Raw genomic sequence first — 18,983 nt, 5'->3', positions numbered from 1 at the left:
TCAGCGGTTACAGTCGGTCCTCCGGTGGTAACATCTGGTTCTAACAACTGGCTCTTCAGACTCAGCGGTTCCAGTCGGTCCTCCGGTGGTAACATCTGGTTCTAACAACTGGCTCTTCAGACTCAGCGGTTCCAGTCGGTCCTCCGGTGGTAACATCTGGTTCTAACAACTGGCTCTTCAGACTCATGGGTTCCAGTCGGTCCTCCGGTGGTGACATCTGGTTCTAACAACTGACTCTTCAGACTCAGCAGTTCCAGTCGGTCCTCCGGTGGTAACATCTGGTTCTAACAACTGGCTCTTCAGACTCAGTGGTTCCTCCAGTGGTGACATCTGGTTCAAGCGCTTCATCTTGCGGATCAGGTTCTGCATGCTGTCCTTGACCTGGTTTAGAATGGAGAGCGTCTTCAAGATTTGCTGAAACTGGTCCACGTGTTTGTTGTTTTTCATCTTCTTTTTCTTCATCACACCCAGTAAAAACTGTATTGCACAATCAATCTCCAAAACAATTAAAGAGAATTTACTTAACGAATATGTACTTCTTAAATATAAAGTACACACTGCTATATACAGACTGAGAGTAATCTTGTCATGATAGTAACCCCACTATTGTTGTATATACTAATATTATGTAACTTATTTCTGCTTATCCTGCATTACGTCCAGTACAATCAATCTACAAAACAGAGAACAGGGAGTGTAAGTTTCCTTTGACTTTCACAAAATTTGACACTGAGGGATTTGTTTACATATATTCTCTGACAAAGGAAATTTTGCAGTTTTAATCCCGCCCCCCCAAAAAATATAACAAACAAGAGGCCCAGGGGCCACAGCGCTCACCTGAGCTCATCGGGCTTACATTTACTCCCCCCCCCCCCTCCAGGCGTTCATCATTTGAACAAATTAGAATCTACACTACCTGAGGATGATTCCATATAAATATCACTAATCATAGCATTGAAGTACTTGAAAAGAAGATTTTAAAAGGTTTTAAAAGGTTTCCCTATATATCACTATGTAAAACATTTTGGCCCCTCCCTTGCCCCGGGGGAACAAATTTGAATCTACACTACCTGAGGATGATTCCACATGAGTTTCATCTTTCCTGGCCCAGTGGTTCTGGTGAAGAAGATTTTTAAAGATTTATCCTATATATTCCTATGTAAAACTAGGGTCTGCCATTTTGGCCCCACCCTTGCCCCGGGGGTCATGATTTGAACAAACTTGAATCTACACTACCTGAGGATGATTCCACATGAGTTTCATCTTTCCTGGCCCAGTGGTTCTGGAGAAGAAGATTTTTAAAGATTTTTTCTATATATTCCTATGTAAAACTTGGGTTAGCCATTTTGGCCCTACCCTTGCCCCGGGGGTCATGATTTGAACAAACTTGAATCTACACTACCCGAGGATGATTCCACATGAGTTTCATCTTTCCTGGCCCAGTGGTTCTGGAGAAGAAGATTTTTAAAGATTTTTCCTATATATTCCTATGTAAAACTTGGGTCGGCCATTTTGGCCCCACCCTTGCCCCGGGGGTCATGATTTGAACAAACTTGAATCTACACTACCTGAGGATGCTTTCACATGAGTTTCATCTTTCCTGGCCCAGCGGTTCTGGAGAAGAAGATTTTTTAAAATTGCCATTAATTTTTAACAAATTCATGATTATCTCCCCTTGGAAAAGGGCGAGGCCCTTCATTTGAACAAACTTGAATCCCCTTCACCCAAGGATACTTTGTGCCAAGTTTGGTTGATATTGGCCCAGCGGTTCTTGAGAAGAAGATGAAAATGTGAAAAGTTTACAACAACGACAATGACGACAACGCCGACAACGACAACAACGACAGACAACGGACAAATTCTGATCAGAAAAGCTCACTTGAGCCTTTGGCTCAGGTGAGCTAAAAAGTGGACATAAATACTTTTCTACAGGAATTTACTTTATGAAAATCTAATTCTAAACTATTAAGAACACACTGCTATATATATATATATTCATGTTCAGTACTAGTGGTTTACAATGGCAAAGAATAGCGAGTTATCGGTCCTGTCCAGGTGGCGCCGTATTACCCGGTCCTTCACGATTTCCGGTGTCCGTGTAAACAAAGCGAATTTTAGTTAGTGAGAGAAAAAAATCCGTTTAATTTGTCCAATTAAAATGCCTGGAACTTGCTGCTCAGTTCCAGGTTGTCATGTTAGGGGAGGACATGAATTCCCTTCAAATCCAGATCGTCGGAAATTATGGATTAATGCTGTGAGGCGATTGGATCAGCATACGATGAAAACATGGGTCCCATCGAAGACAGCAGTCGTGTGTAAGGAACACTTTACTGCTAACGACTATGTGCAGGAGACGATACACGGTAAAGAGCGCATTATATTGCTTTGAAAGAATGAAATTATCGAATATTTAAACAAGACAATTTAACTACAGGGTAATCAGGGGTATATTACGTATGTGCTCAACACGACACTAGCCTAGTAATAGCGCTTTAAAATATTATTTAAATGAAGTAAAATCAGCTGATGTTTGTTGTTTTACGCATTTTAATTATCTGATATGTTTTTGTGTAATTAAAAAATATATATAAACTTAAAGGTCGTAATCACGGTAATGTAGGCATTGCATATTCATTATAATAAACAATATTGTCTTCAAAGACAGTCATACCAGTGACATAATATACTATGATTTGAATTGATTGTATATGTTGTCACACACTTTATCGTATCATGTTTTCTTAATGCTTTGATACTGCATTTTTAGGGAAAAAACCATCAATAAGACGACTGCGATTATCAGCTGTGCCCAGCATTTTCCCCTGGACAAACCCAGAGTCAGAATCTTCGTCTAACAGAAAAGAAAGATTTGCTGAACGAGAGAGAGCGAGATCCAAGGTTGAAAACAGTTGTAGGAAAAACTTGGAAGAATGCTTTAATAAAGATGATGATGCAAATATAGAAATGCAAGAAGAAGTTGTTTCTGAAGTAAATATTTGTGAAGATAGGGAAAGTGATATTATGTCTAAGCAAGAGTCTTTTGGGAAAGCAACCCAAACCCAAAATAAACCAATGTTTGATGTGGAAAATTTTGTGAATGACAATGTAGGGATGCACTTTTACACTGGTCTAGAAACTTATTGTAAGTTTATATTTGTTCTTAGGACATTAGGTCCATCTGCTTATTGTTTGAAATACATTTTTTTTCAAGTCGACAATCAAACTGTTTCTGTTGAAAATCAGTTTTTCATGACTTTGATGAAACTTAGGCGTTATTTAACCAATTTTGAATTGTCCAGATTTTTTTCAGTGTCTGAGTCAACTGTTAAAAATATTGTCTACACATGGATAATTTTCATGTCAAAGCAATGGCAAGAAGTTAATATTTGGGCATCTCGTAGTTTAGTCAAATACTTTGCTCCTTCTGATTTTAAAGCAAAATTTCCTACCACTAGAATTATTGTTGATGGCACAGAATGTCCTATCAAAAAGCCTAAGGCTCCAAGGGCACAGCAGGCTACATTCTCATTATACAAGAATCGAAACACTATTAAGATACTTGTTGGCTCAACACCAGGTGGATTAGTTAGTTTTATATCAAATGCTTATGGAGGTAGTACAAGTGATAGGCAGATTGTAGAGAGATGTAAGCTAGTGAACCTATGTGATCCTAAAGACAGTGTAATGGCTGATAAGGGTTTTAATGTTCAGGATCTTTTTGCACGGATGGATGTCACTGTAAATATTCCAACCTTTTTCAGAAAAAGAAATAGAATGAGTGGAAAAATTCTTCTTAGGGATAGGAAGATTTCTAGTAAAAGGGTACACATCGAGAGAATAATTGGTCTAGGAAAAACTTATAAAATTCTTACTATTCCATTGAATAGCACAGAGACAAAAATATCCTCTCATATCACTTTTTGTTGTTACATGTTGTGTAATTTTAGAACATGCATCATTCCTAGGGATGCTTAAAGGCATAGTGCATATGTTGTCAAGTTTTCAAATACTGTAATACATTTTGCTCATAACATTTTGAGAAGCAATGTTTTGTATAATTTAAAAAATCACAAATTCAGATAGCAGTTTAATATATGTAATAAGTTTACTTATTGAATGGTCTGTAAAAATGTTTGTCAAGTAATGCAGGTTTGAAATACACATAATAGAAGTTGTTTAACTTGTCAATCATGTCCAAAATAAAAGCTTCATCTCTGGAAACTGATACATATTTTATGTCATTGATTTTCAAATTGTCAGCATGACAGACAATGAGTGTACATTCTTTTGCTCCAGTACATAGCATTTGGCCCTGAATTTGATAAAAGTAGTCATGTTTATCATCCAAGAAGTATGTTTCATTTTCATCATTCTTAAGATATGGCACAGTTTTAACATTAATTGGTTTATCTCTAGATGTATAGGGACACTTAACTTCAACAATTAAATTATTTGAAACAATCCCATCTGGCGACGAAGATAAGTGTGGGAAATCAAATGACACAAAAAGTCCACAAGGATTGACTTTGAGTCCAGTATCTTCCATGTATCTTTGCAAAGCAGTATTCTCGTGTCTTCTACCATGTTCCAAAGGGGCTGCTTTAATCTCTGACACAACTGTTAAAGAATTGGCCAGCTTTATCATATCCGTGCGCTCCGTAGCTTTGCAAATTCTTCCATACATTGATGATGGTAACCGCAATGTTCTTTCATTTTTCCATGTAGAGTTATTTGCCTGACCCCTAGTTCTTTCTTCTATAGCATTAATTCTTTCCTGGGTAATATTAAGTAGGCCAATTCTTTCAAGAAAGTTATCTTGAGGTGTAAGCTTCAAATAATCATGGTCATGTGCAACAGCATACGCATTAGCAGGTTCAAAGAGCTGAAATATAGGCATATTGGATATGCCTGAAAAATTTAAACAAAGGTTTCTAAAATAGTCATTGTAGCTGGGAGCATTTCTAAGGTGATCTGGTCTTGGATCAAAGTCCATATTGGTAAACTCGTCTGCACCTGGCATGCTGATGTTTTGTGACTTTATTGGACTACCGAGGAACCTCTTGCACTTGTGAAAACTCTGCAGTTTTTGTGTACATGTCTCTTCAACCTTTATGTTTCTGAACTCTTTGAACATAATAGAGGCATATATCACAGCGCAGACATGCTTGCAGTGAGCACTAGGTCCCTCCCCTGCAGGACACTCGCACTGGGCCTCAACTATAGACCCATTTTTGTCAAGTAACAAATCATCTCGTATGAAATTCCTTTCCTGTACTCAGCATAGCAACTAGAGGCAAACGTAAGTTAAATCATTATCATAGGATATTTTGAAATACCGAATTGTTCGTTCATTATATAACCGCTTTACTTTATTGTCCAATTGCTTATCAAATTTGGCCAGGTAACTTGTCAGTTTCTCAAGTGTAGTACCAGAAAACGTAGAGTCGGCATTTACATCAAAGTACGATAATGGGTCAGGTAACGCCATCTTATATTCGGGCTCTAAATCTTCTGTTTGTCCAAAATTCTGGTTTCTATCATAGGCAATTAGTCTAAAACAAAGGTAAAATGATCAACTTAAGTATTTCTCTATTCATTTGTTTTTAACAGAACGGCCGTGTTTACCATTGTATAACATGCGTGTGTACACACTGCACCGTAAACACCGATATATTAATATGCATACACGTGTTTTTAGACGCAGTTTATAAGTAGTCTTGAAAAAAAAAACATTATATTTAGTTAAAGTTCTAAAAACATTGATAACTTTCCCCTAAACTTACTCTAATTTCATCGTAAAGCATGTTGTACATATATTTATGTACATGTGTATTGACCTCTTTATTACTCGATACAAAATGCCGTTAATTTACCGATCGGGGAATCATAATAATTATACACACATATATATACCTTTCAACTAATTCTTTTTTTACGACCAGAAAGTCGCGCATTTCTTTTTTTTAATTCATCTTTAAGGTCTTTGATGGTCATATTTGCATACTTTGTGCTTGAACACGCCATCGCTGCTTGATGTAAACAAATGATGCTGGACCGGGAACACTGCTGCCGTCTAGCGAGCAGCAGCAGGAGATAACCGACTATTGTTTGCCATTATATTCTGTAACTGTACTGAATGAAATAAACTCTTATTATATAAATTTTATAAAAATCTGCAATAAAAATAAGGCTTCACAAGTATTTTTATTTATTAAGGGTATAGATATGAAGAGAATGCAAAATTGAGGCAATTTAAATACATATGTCAGGTTTTAAACAATGTTCAGTAGAAAAATCAGTTTTATACCCTAGCTGCAGAACTGTAGCTCTTCGAAAAAAAAGAGGCCCATGGGCCACATTGCTAACATGAGCATTGCAGTTAAGAAAAATGAGATATTGGTTTATTATTAAAAAGTTTAAATCCAAAATTAGTCCTATGACCAATCATGTCTTTGCTATTCTTGAAAAAATGATTTTTAAGGATTTTTCTTTATATGTCTTTGTAAAACTTTGGATGGCCATTGAGGCCCCTCCCTATCCCCGGGGGTCATGATTTGAACATACTTGAATCTACAGAACCTAAGGATGCTTTCATTTGAGTATGATCAATTTTGGCTTTGCTATTCTTGGATTGAAGATTTTAAAAAAGTTTTCCTATATATTTCTATATAAAACTTTGGTCAGCCATTTTGGCCCCGCCCTACCCCAGGGGGTCATGATTTGAACAAAATGGAATCTACACTACTGAGGATGTTTCCATATAATTATACATGATGAATTATGACCCTGCTATTCTTGATAAAAAGATTTTTAAAGAATTTTCCTATATATTTTTATGTAAAACTTTGATCCGCCATTTTGGCCCTGCCCTACCCCGGGGGATCATGATTTGAATATACTTGAATCCACACTACCTGAGAATAAATATGATTAATTATAGCTTTGTCATTCTTGAGAAGAAGATTTTTAAAGAATTTTCCTATAAATTTCAAAGTAAAACTTGGGTCAACCATTGTGGTCCCGCCCTACCCCCAGGGGTCATGAATTTAAGAAACAAAAATCTACACTACCTGAGGATGTTTCCCCATAAGTTTCATCTTTCCTAGCACAGTGGTTCTTGAGAAGAAGACATTTAAAACATCCCACCAAATTTTTCATAAATTCCCAATTATCTCCCCTTGAATGAGGACATGGCCCTTCATTTGAAAAAAAACATGAATCCCATTCAACCAAGGATGCTTTGTGGCAAGTTTGGTTTAAATTGTCCCAGTGGTTCTTGAGAAGAAGACAACAAGGTGAAAAGTTAACGACGATGCTGACTGGGACGACGACAGACAACAGACAAATTTTGATCAGAAAAGCTCATTTGAGCCTTCAGCTCAGGTGAGCGAAAAAATAAAAAAAGAAATAAAATGAATTCTATTCTTTTTGACTCTGTAGCCATCTGATTCTTTTTAACTTAATGATTACATGTAATAAAACTTTCTTTGAGGTTTCCATGTGACCAATTCAAAATGTATATGGACACTGACCTGATTGAGACTGTGGGTGTAGGACTTGCCCATGGGCTTCTGGTCTGGCCTCCGTTTCTACATCCCGTATGGACACCTCATTATTTTCCTGGGTGGCTGAGATCAGACAAGACTGCTCTTGGGGGTGCATGATCAACCTCCTTACTCTGCACCTGTCCATAGAAATATATTTATCAATACAAAAATTACCAATATTAATGAAGGTCAGTTTTTTATTATGAAAGACACATTGATTCCTACCTATAGGATGGACTATGGAGTTGATGGGAAGCTGGAATCTCATGTCTCAGCAGACAAGTGTCCAACTACTGGTTCCCAAAGCCAACCAACACTAGGAGTGGTGTACAGCAAAGGACGTGATCAACCCTATAAAAGTCAACCAACACTGGGAGTGGTGGACAGCAAAGGAGGTGATCAACCCTATTAAAGTCAACCAACACTAGGAGTGGTGTACAGCAAAGGACGTGATCAACCCTATAAAAGTCAACCAACACTAGGAGTGGTGTACAGCAAAGGAGGTGATCAACCCTACAAAAGTCAACCAACACTAGGAGTGGTGTACAGCAAAGGACGTGATCAACCCTATAAAAGTCAACCAACACTGGGAGTGGTGTACAGCAAAGGACGTGATCAACCCTACAAAAGTCAACTAACACCGGGATTGGTGTACAGCAAAGGAGGTGATCAACCCTACAAAAGTCAACTAACACTGGGAGTGGTGTACAGCAAAGGACATGATCAACCCTACAAAAGTCAACCAACACTAGGAGTGGTGTACAGCAAAGGAGGTGATCAACCCTACAAAAGTCAACCAACACTAGGAGTGGTGTACAGCAAAGGACGTGATCAACCCTATAAAAGTCAACCAACACTAGGAGTGGTGTACAGCAAAGGACGTGATCAACCCTACAAAAGTCAACTAACACTGGGAGTGGTGTACAGCAAAGGAGGTGATCAACCCTACAAAAGTCAACTAACACTGGGAGTGGTGTACAGCAAAGGACGTGATCAACCCTACAAAAGTCAACCAACACAGGGAGTGGTGTACAGCAAAGGACGTGATCAACCCTATAAAAGTCAACCAACACTTGGAGTGGTGTACAGCAAAGGGGGTGATCAACCCTACAAAAGTCAACTAACACTGGGAGTGGTGTACAGCAAAGGACGTGATCAACCCTACAAAAGTCAACCAACACAGGGAGTGGTGTACAGCAAAGGAGCTATCAACCCTATAAAAGTCAACCAACACAGGGAGTGGTGTACAGCAAAGGAGGTGATCAACCCTATAAAAGTCAACCAACACTGGGAGTGGTGTACAGCAAAGGAGGTGATCAACCCTATAAAAGTCAACCAACACAGGGAGTGGTGTACAGCAAAGGGGGTGATCAACCCTACAAAAGTCAACCAATAAACACAATGCAGACAATCGGCTGTATGTTAAAATCTGGTATGATGGTTAAGTTGAATACCAACAAAAATGTAATCTGTTTCAAATATTAACATTTAATAAAGATATGATTTTATGTTCAAAATCTTTTCTAATTTTAAGGATGATTACACAGATAATTTTTCTCAAAGCAAAAGTGACTTCCTTTTTAATTGACTTCACTGTGTATGACTTGATTGCTTTGCCTGTTACCTGATTTGGGATCATTTCTGAGCTTCCAGACTTCCTTATTAGAGTGAAGATCAAGCCCCACTATGAACTCATTGACTGTGGCATATGATAAAACAGACTGGGCACCTGTAACAGGACAGAACCCTTCAAGAACTCATACACCAAGATATCCTACTGTACACTCAAAATTTAAAAAAAACTTTTAGACAACATTTACATTCACTTAATATTTTCTCCTTTATTTCTTAAGAAAACCCATTGCGTTATTCACTGCATGAGCTATATTAAGCATGTTGCCTGTAAAGATTTCTTGATCAGTGGCTGTTCCATCAATGAAACGTATAAAGACATTCGCATCATTAATACAATAATTAAACTTTTCAATCTTTCTTTAAATGATAATTTAAACAGATATAAATATAAACAGTAATATGTCTTTCTTTCTTTGTAATTACTGGAATTAACAGTCGCAGCTATTGCAGAAAAAATTTATATTTCCCGCTTATGCGGGTTATGTATTTTTTCTGCAAAAGCTGCTTCCGTTAATTCCAATAATAACAAACAAAGAAAGCATTTTATTGTTTGATTTAAACATTTTCCTTTGTTCTTCATAATAATCTTTTCCCACTTTACACAATATATAAAATTGCCTATTTCATAAAACATGTACATATGTAAATAATCATGCTATGTCAAGATACATATATTTGTACAGTGCTGTACCTGTATCAAAGTACAGTGGAGCCTCATTTATCCGGATGCTTTGGACCTGAATTACCAGTTAAAGAAAAACAAACAACATTAAAAAACTCTGTTCCAAAGAAAATTAGTCCAGATACAGAAGAATCCTGATATCTGAAGGTCCACTGTATGTTACAGAGATCTACTGTGTTTCCATAGTCTGACCTGTTCACATTAATAGCCTTGTTCCAAGTGGTTTTTCCTGTCTCTATCCTGTTAAAAAAAGCAAATCAATAAAAGAAACAATTCATTTATTTCTAACTTCAATATATAAAACACACTACAGACTTGTAAATGTTGATTGCCCCCCCATGTCAGTGAATGTGGCCAGAGAGAGAGAGAGAGAGAGAGAGAGAGAGAGAGAGAAGATCCAGGAGCTTCACAGAAAACTAAACCTTTCACTTTCTCTCCTTGTCAAACAAAGCAGTAATCAGCACTTATATGTATCTATATTCAAGTATAAATCAGATCATTTTAAAAAATCACATATATTTTTCTTTCATCTTAAATTTTTTTTTCTGAAAATTTTAAGAAAATTGGATATTCATAAAAAAAATCCATGACATAATACAGTGTATATCAAAGTAATTTGTTATTTTATCAGGCACAGAAGTATTCTGGAGGGTCTGTTTAGAGCAGTTAGAAACACTGTTTCCCTCCAGTTTTTCAGACTCCCATAATTTGACTGTACCATCATTAGGCCGTGGGCAAAGAATGCATGGTCTTGAGAAACTTGAATCCTGCTAGTAGATAACACATTCTTTAATTATGTACATGTACTAGTATATACCGTATAAGTAGAAATTTTAGCGAGGATTTAATTTTGGCATTATTAGCGAGGCTGTTGAGATCACTAAAATTGAATATCGCTAAAAATAAATCATGTAGTATTTGTACTAGTTTCTTTAATGGGCATTTTAAAATCGCTAAAATTACTTCTCGCTAAAAATAAAATACCAGTTTTTAAGGAGAAATCGCTAAATTTGCGTCTCGCTAAAATTTCCACTTACACGGTAATAACAAATTATTTGGCTAAGGCAGTTAAATTTCAATAAAGGCATTGCTGTATAGTATTATATAGAGAAGACAAATGTTAGTGCTTAGAAGAGTTATTCCCCTTGATGATGCACTTTTCTTTTCATACAGGTCATTAATCAGTACTTTCTGCCCCCCTCCCTACCTGTTGACTGCCGCCCTGTGTTTCTGGAGGTGGGCCACCAAGGTTTCCAGTTAGCCTCCTAGTGTTTCCAGTTACTGGTTGGGGGCCTCCTCTCCCAGGGTTTCCAGTAAGTCTTTAGACTCGGTCGTGTACAACTCTCGCTTCTTGTGGACAATGTTCCTCAGGACTATGTTACAGGGGTATTTTGCTGTAATTCAAAACATTGTATTTTTTTTAGGATAAAATGCTTCAAATAGCAGTAGTATTTTAGCACTAATACATACAATACAATACATCTACATGTACCGTATATACTAGCCTATAAGTCGGTTGTATTCAATTAGCTGATGTACTGTACATGTATTATATTTAGCGTGTATGATATTTAGTGGAAATTGATTTTTGAATGAGTTAGCGTGGATTTGATTTAGCGCATTTCTCAATGTTCTTATTTATGTATATATGTCAAGACATTTAGCTTTGTATTTGAATTAGTGGAAGTTCCTTTCCACCAAAAGCGCTAAAAAGAATACACAGCCAAATGTGATACGTTTACAGTATCAGATATGGACTGACCTCATATAAAATCATACTTTTAATAGCTTGCCTATTAGTCAGACAAAGAGTTTCAGACCAGAGATTAACTTCCCAAAATCTGACTTATAGGCGAGTATATACAGTATATCACATGTTTATCAGCACAGTAAATTAAAATTTTAAAGCATCTGAGTTACTTATACATGGCGGTTCTTACTGGTGGGGTTTTAGTCAGTGCCTTTCTCTGTCAGAGATCTAACTGACCCCTCAGATGACCCCTGACTCTGTGACTGAGCCCTCAGATGACCCCTGGCTCTGTGACATCATTACAAAGCTTCCCGATGATGAAGATGATGCCTGACTCAGGGTCTGTGAAGTGTTTAGCTTCCTCTCCAGACTCTCGTCAGTTTTCTGTATAGGGTCGACATCCGGGCTTTTGGAGACAAACTATTGGAGGAGGAATCTGATTCATTGGAGCCAAACATACCCTTTCACTCAGAGTTCTGAAATATCCATACAATATCATTAAATAATATTAAATTACCATTACGATACTTAAGAATCCTTACATTATTTTTTTGGTCAATTAAAATGTAGATATTTTTTGTTTTTAAATAACTTTATCTGTAACAAAAAATGTAGAGTAACACGTACAGCTACTCACTATGTTTACAGATTGACCCTTAGGATTTGTCTTTTTTTAAAAAAAAAAAACCAAGAACTCCCTCCCCCCCCCAAAAAAAATCACTTACATCAATAAATATCAACATTTTCATTTTTTGGAAGCAAAATTTCTCTGCGTATCGGGGTAAAATTTACTTTCTATTAGTTAAATTTTTTGCAAACGTTTCAAATTAAATTGTAACCTCTAAATTTTAATGAGACCAATTGAATTTTGCACTAATGATATTATCTACATGTAACAACAGGAAAACACTGTGTACGGCCAGTAGTATATTTACAGTACACGAACCTGGAAGTACTTAGATCCACTCCCCGTTGTTTTGGATCTTTCTATTTCAGTTATTCAGCAAGTCTCCTCGTTATGGCTTTACCTGGGCCCACAATACAGAATCTACCATGGAAATTCCCAGACTCCTGTTGAGTCTTCACAGACTTAAGTGAGACAATCAGGAACTCCAATATTGAAAGCTTCTCTGAATTTAGAATAGAGAAATAAACAGGAACAGTTTATGACCAAATTTTACTGTCAGAAATGAAGTTGAGAGCTTGCTTACCCTGCTCTGGACCTGTTTATTTTCATTATGTAATCTTTCAAGTGCTTGAAAACAAATGCAGCTCAAGATCAGAAACTGAGGGTGTCTCTCTCATTGGTCACTGAGATATAGAATGTGAGCCTTTTAAATATGTCATACATGTATGAAAGACAATAATTATGAATACAATGTACCTACAAGAAGCTTATCTTCATGTGATTCATCCATACCAAAGGAAGACAACTTTTTATAAAAACCTACAAAAGGATTTTCCTCCAGTAAAGCAACTAAGACAAATAAATCTTGATTAAGATATTAGAGAAAATTCATATGCTTCTTTTTTTTTAAACCTAATTGTAAATTTACTGAATACTGAATCATCTGGGTCATTGTCTCATCTAGCTCGGAGTAGATGATGCGATGCCCCTGCCGGCTGATGGACCTATAGCTATAGAATAATATACCTGGTACTGCTTTTCCCTCAGAATATCAAACATTCGGTCCGGTTGGCTGACCCTCAGGATGTAGTCAAAGACGTTCTGAAGAGCATTCAGCAGAAAAATCTGAAAAAAGCATAATGTGTATATATAGTTATTTCATACCAATGCAATTTTGCTGGTTTAAAAATGAAAATGAAACTTTAAAAAATTAATAAACCTTTTGAATTTCCCACCACTAAAAATCAAGAATATTTATTATCTGGCACATTGCCTTGTATATAATCACTTTCTGTTTCTGTTTGTAGTCAGGAATAAAATTATTAACAATCGAGTGTTCGACAAAAGCCTAAACACAAAATGTTAGAATTATACTCACTTGATTCAAATAATCGAATAAGGAATAAGTTCACAAAAGTGAGTACGGTATTAAGCCTAAATAAATATATGACATAAAATATATGTAATTATTTGGTCACATTTTTTTTATAGGTTACCTACAGGGTGTGCCAAAAAAGGGACCACTTCATGTAAGAACTCCTGAAGCATGGATTTCTGAATGAAACCTAATTCTGTAAGAGCCTGTAGAGCACCAGTAACGTCTTGTGTACAACAAATTCTTCTGGGGCACTAAGACCCTGAAACAGAAAATGAAGTTAATTAATACTGTGAAATCATTATTTCCATTGGGGATTTAATTATCATTGTTTCTGTACGATTTGACTGGCTATAATTATTATCGCCCGATTTCTGTACCTGGTCAATAAGTGGCTAAAATATAGAGCTATAAGTATAGAGCAGCTCTCAGCAGCAACCCGACGTAGGCGGCCACACCCACAATGTTGTCAAAGAAGGAGCCACGGAGATGCCAGTCAGTCTGAAAATCAAGAATATAATGTACGTGTACATACAGTGTAATTTGGCATATTCAAATTTTAGCGCAATCACTGAGTATGAGTTGTTGTCGTAATCATGAATTAGCGCTACACATGTCTGTGTCCTATTTAGTATTTATAACTGATTTCTTAGAGATACAGTAAAACTTGGTCACAACAAAGTCTAGGGGACCTCTGAAATTAATTCGCTATATCCCTTATTCATTATATCCATATAAGGAATTAGATAAATTAATATAGCTGGGGGATCCATGATAACTTTGCTATATCCGTGGATTCGCAATATCCGTGTTCGTACTACACGAGTTTTACTGTATTCATAAATTAGCACATTGTCTGTTCCAGAGTCTCTAAAATATGAAGCCTGCTATTCTAAATACCGTCTACAGGGAAATTTTTGCCCCTTCCACCTACCCATCATTCGGCGAAATCAAAGATTTCAGTATAATTTCTTAAACAAAGCTATAACTGGATGAATACAAATTGGGGAAAAATTGTTTGCAACTGTGAAAGAGTGAAGATAATACTTTTGTGAAAATAACCCTGTATACAGTACACATACACTACATCACTGATCAGAGAAAGTCTTCTTAATTAAGGAATGAATTTAATAGCTACCCATTTTATACGGTATAAACTGGTTTGGGGCAGTTTATGCTTTATAAACCGTGAAGCGGTTTATAAAAAAGCGTAAACTGTTCCAACCCAGTTTATACCGTATAAAATAGGTAGCTATTAAATTCATTGCTTATAATTTAATTTTCATTCAATACATTTGATGTAAGAAAAAAGATCATTGTTCTGACAAAATGACTTCTATTTGTACAAAATTTTAATGTAACGTTAGGCGGATCGATACGTTTTTGACGCAAGTCATTGTGACGTAGGCAACCCATTTTATACGGTATAAAGTAAATTTTTTATCCAATCAAATACATGTACCACGATACAACCAGAATTAAATTATTTTCATATACAGGACTTTATAATTTTAATTATCATTTAACAAAACCTGAGTTATCTTACCTTGTCATTTAGGAAAGTAATCATGTGAGACAGCAGCACCTCATTGGCTGAAAATTAAATACAGAAATTAACATTTCTAAAAATTCAAATCAACCATCCTAAACCACATTAAACTTCAAACAACTACTACAACTCAACTATGTTTTAACTTTACATCCGTATATCAGATTGTAGAATTAAATCCTGTTGAGAAAAGTATTTTTTAATGCCTGGTTTTCATAAAGTGAGTACATTTCTGCCTGCCAAAGAAGACACACACTTTGTGATTCCGTTCTCCAGTAGAGTCTGTTTAACACTGTTGTCTGGGTCACTCAGCAGGCCAAAACCTTCTGTTGTCTGTGTCACTCAGCAGGGTCATGACCTTCTGTTGTCTGGGTCACTCAGCAGGGTCACGACCTTCTGTTGTCTGGGTCACTCAGCAGGGTCACGACCTTCTGTTGTCTGGGTCACTCAGCAGGGTCATGACCTTCTGTTGTCTGTGTCACTCAGCAGGGTCACGACCTTCTGTTGTATGGGTCACTCAGCAGCGTCATGACCTTCTGTTGTCTAGGTCACTCAGCAGGGTCACGACCTTCTGTTGTAAGGTCACTTGTAGAGACAGCAGCTCTATGTCATAATTTGCCCTGTTTAAACAACAAGAGGCCCATGGGCCACATCGCTCACCTGAGCAATGTGGCTAGGGAAAAAGCATAAAGAACTTTATTCGGTAATAACCAATATTTGCCCCCCAAATCAAACTTTGATGGAGGTATATTTAATTAAGTTCTTAAACAGGGGAGTATATGCTGACTTCAAAAGCACTGAATATTTTCATAAGTAATGACATCATATGTACGTAATGACGTCACAAACATGACGTAAATTTCAGTTTTTAATGAATTCTACAGAAAAATGTGCATATTTCGTCGATATTTTGAGTAAAAGTCACCGAGCGCATGTGTGTTCAGGATCAATATTTTGATATAATGTGTAGAATGATTATATCAATGAAATCTGTAAATATTAATCCTGAACAAACGTGTGCTCTATAAATTTAAAAGCTAAAACTGTTGAAATTTTGTCCATTTTGTCCTCTTTCTGAAAAAATTTCTAAAATTGGACTAGTTTGTGACGTCATAAAAACAAAAATTGTGAATAAACTGCTTTGAAACTATAATATGTTCTGTTAATTTATATTTCTCATACAATTTATTGAATTCAGCACATTTCATGAAGTTTTCAAAATGTAACTTTTGTGGGGGCAAGTATATGCAATATACCGCATATAGTTCTTTGTTTATTATTGAAAAGTTGAAACCCAATATTGGTCCCAAACAATCCTTAAAAGGGAAGGCTAGGGTATGATTTGAACAAACTTGAATCTACACTAACCACAGGCCTTTAGATCGCTTAGGAAAAAAATTGAGGTGTTGAAAAAAAAATAAAGGTATGGAACTCCTTTCATGGGGTACCTACTTTCGCCAATAAAATTCTTTTAAATCAAACTCTTTACAATTTTACTTTCTATCCATATCTATTCAAATATAAACAATCTTCATTACTACCAAAGTTCATTCCGTAATTCTTTATACTTCTCGAGATATTCTGAAATCAATTCCCAAATTGACAATAATTTTTTTACTCGACATCAGCTTGGGCCTTCACTAATTGTAAAGCGGGAACGACGGGACAAATTTTCCCCGGAATTTCTTCTTAACTCAATGAATATTTGCTCATTTGCATTCAAGCTTTACAAGGTTTTTCTTTAATTTGATCATATGGTGTAACTAAGTCATAAACAACATTTTAGCGGTCTAATTGTTTTGAAAATCGAAAGGTATATAATGCATTCCGGGAAAAATTCGTTCTACCATGGCTTCTTTTACATTCATAATCAACATGGCGGTAGTTGTTGATGTAGACGATTTCAAATTAATTTTTCGCGAAAGGAATATTATTACGGACTTATCGTTACAATCTGGAGTAAGAAATCAACTTTAATTTGTTGAAAGATTTTGCAAATACTATGCAACTCTTCGCCGCACTTCAAACACCGTCTGTTTACATGTGAATGACCAGGGGCCCAAGCTAATGTCGAGTAAAAGAAAGTAGGTCATTTTTGAAATTGATTTCAGAATATCTCAAGAAATATATGGAATTTCGGAATGAGCTTTAGTAGAATTGAAGAATGTGTATCTATGAATAGATTTAAATAGAAAGTAGAATTTTAGAGCATCAGAATAAAAAATATTTTATTAGCGAAAATAGGTACCCAGTGTAAGAGTTCAGTACCTTTATTTTTTTTTACACACACAATTTTTTTTAAGCGATCCAAAGGCCTGTGACACTAACTAAGGATGCTAGCATTTTTCCTTGACTACCTGTGGTTTTATTGCCCTTTACATTTGAACTTATATTGTGGCCCTGCCCTACCCCCAGAGGTCATGATTCAAACAATATTGAATCTACACTATACCTGAGAATGCTTCCATATGAATAGGACTGATCATGGTTTTGATATTTTTGAAAAAAGATTTTTAAAGATTTTTTTCTACATGTTTCTATGTAAAACTTGGATTCCATGTCGTGGCCCCACCCTACCCCCTGGGGTCATTATTTGAACAAACTTGAATGTCCACTACCTGAGGAATGCTTCCATAAAAATATGATCATTCATGCATTTGCTATTCCAGAGAAGATTTTTAAAGAATTTTCCTTTATATTTCATTGTGACCCTGCCCTACCCCCGGGGGTCATGATTTGAAAAGAAATTGTATCTACAATACCTGAAGATGCTTCCCTTTGAGTTTCATCTCTCCTTGCACAGTGGTTCTTGAGAAGAAGATTTTTAAAGATTTTTCTTATATATATTTCTATGTAAAACTTTGATTGGCCATTGGGGGGGGGGGGGGGGGGCATCTGCTGGAAGTTGCTATACACTATCATTTGCCCTCATTCTGCCACTTCTCAGTTAGAACAACTACAGGACTACTCAGCTGAAAATTTTTCTTATTTCAATCTTATAAACTTTGAATTAGCTTACAATCTATTTATCATGTTAATTAAATTCAAGTTTACTTTTAGAGGATACATGTAAAGTCAGTATAAAATACAAGTATAGCTAATCTAAAGTTTGTATGTGTTTGGTGAAATCACTTGATTCTTGCTCTCAATATATAACTAATAACTTGTCTGCATGACACAGTGGGTAGAGAGTCTGCTCTTGAGTCACAGCGTAACGAAGGAGTTGATCCTTAATTTATATTGCAGATTCAATTCCCAATGTGGGCCATGAGTCACATGTAGACCAGTCCCTATGATAAGACAATTAAATGTAAACTGAGAACCCCTGTAGCAGTAGACCGCTGGTACAAAAGAGATCCCTTGCTGCTTGATTAAACCTTGAGTGTTGAGCATAAAGTCGAAATTTGCAGTCCCATTAGCAATTAGATAAACTTCAATTTTTTAAACCAAACAAGCTTCTAGGGACTTCCCACCATCCATGGGCCATAGTGCACTGACCTATATGTACCTGCTGGGTCCATACTCTGGACACTGCCATGTATGTACCTGCTGGGCCCATACTTTGGGCACTGCTCTGTATGGACCTGCTGGGTCCATACTCTGGACACTGCCCTGTTTGTACCTGCTGGGCCCATACTTTGGGCACTGCTCTGTATGGACCTGCTGGGTCCATACTCTGGACACTGCCCTGTTTGTACCTGCTGGGCCCATACTTTGAGCACTGCTCTGTATGGACCTGCTGGACTTATTTTATTTCAGCATTTGTATATAAAATTCAAATCATAATAAAACCTTGCTTATCGAAGGTATGTTTTGT

At 36.5% G+C, this 18,983-nt stretch overlaps 1 pseudogene; it reads right to left on the bottom strand.

Moving 5' to 3' along the window:
• Positions 1 to 4,105: 4,105 nt before the first annotated feature.
• Positions 4,106 to 18,877, bottom strand: LOC134253072 (phosphoinositide 3-kinase regulatory subunit 4-like; annotated as a pseudogene).
• Positions 18,878 to 18,983: the final 106 nt, after the last annotated feature.

Source organism: Saccostrea cucullata, unplaced genomic scaffold (assembly GCF_032062105.1).
Source record: "Saccostrea cucullata isolate Sc308-1 unplaced genomic scaffold, CSIRO_AGI_Scuc_v1 ctg4185, whole genome shotgun sequence".
NCBI lineage: Eukaryota > Metazoa > Mollusca > Bivalvia > Ostreida > Ostreidae > Saccostrea > Saccostrea cuccullata.
This window is presented reverse-complemented; position numbering and strand designations above follow the sequence as displayed.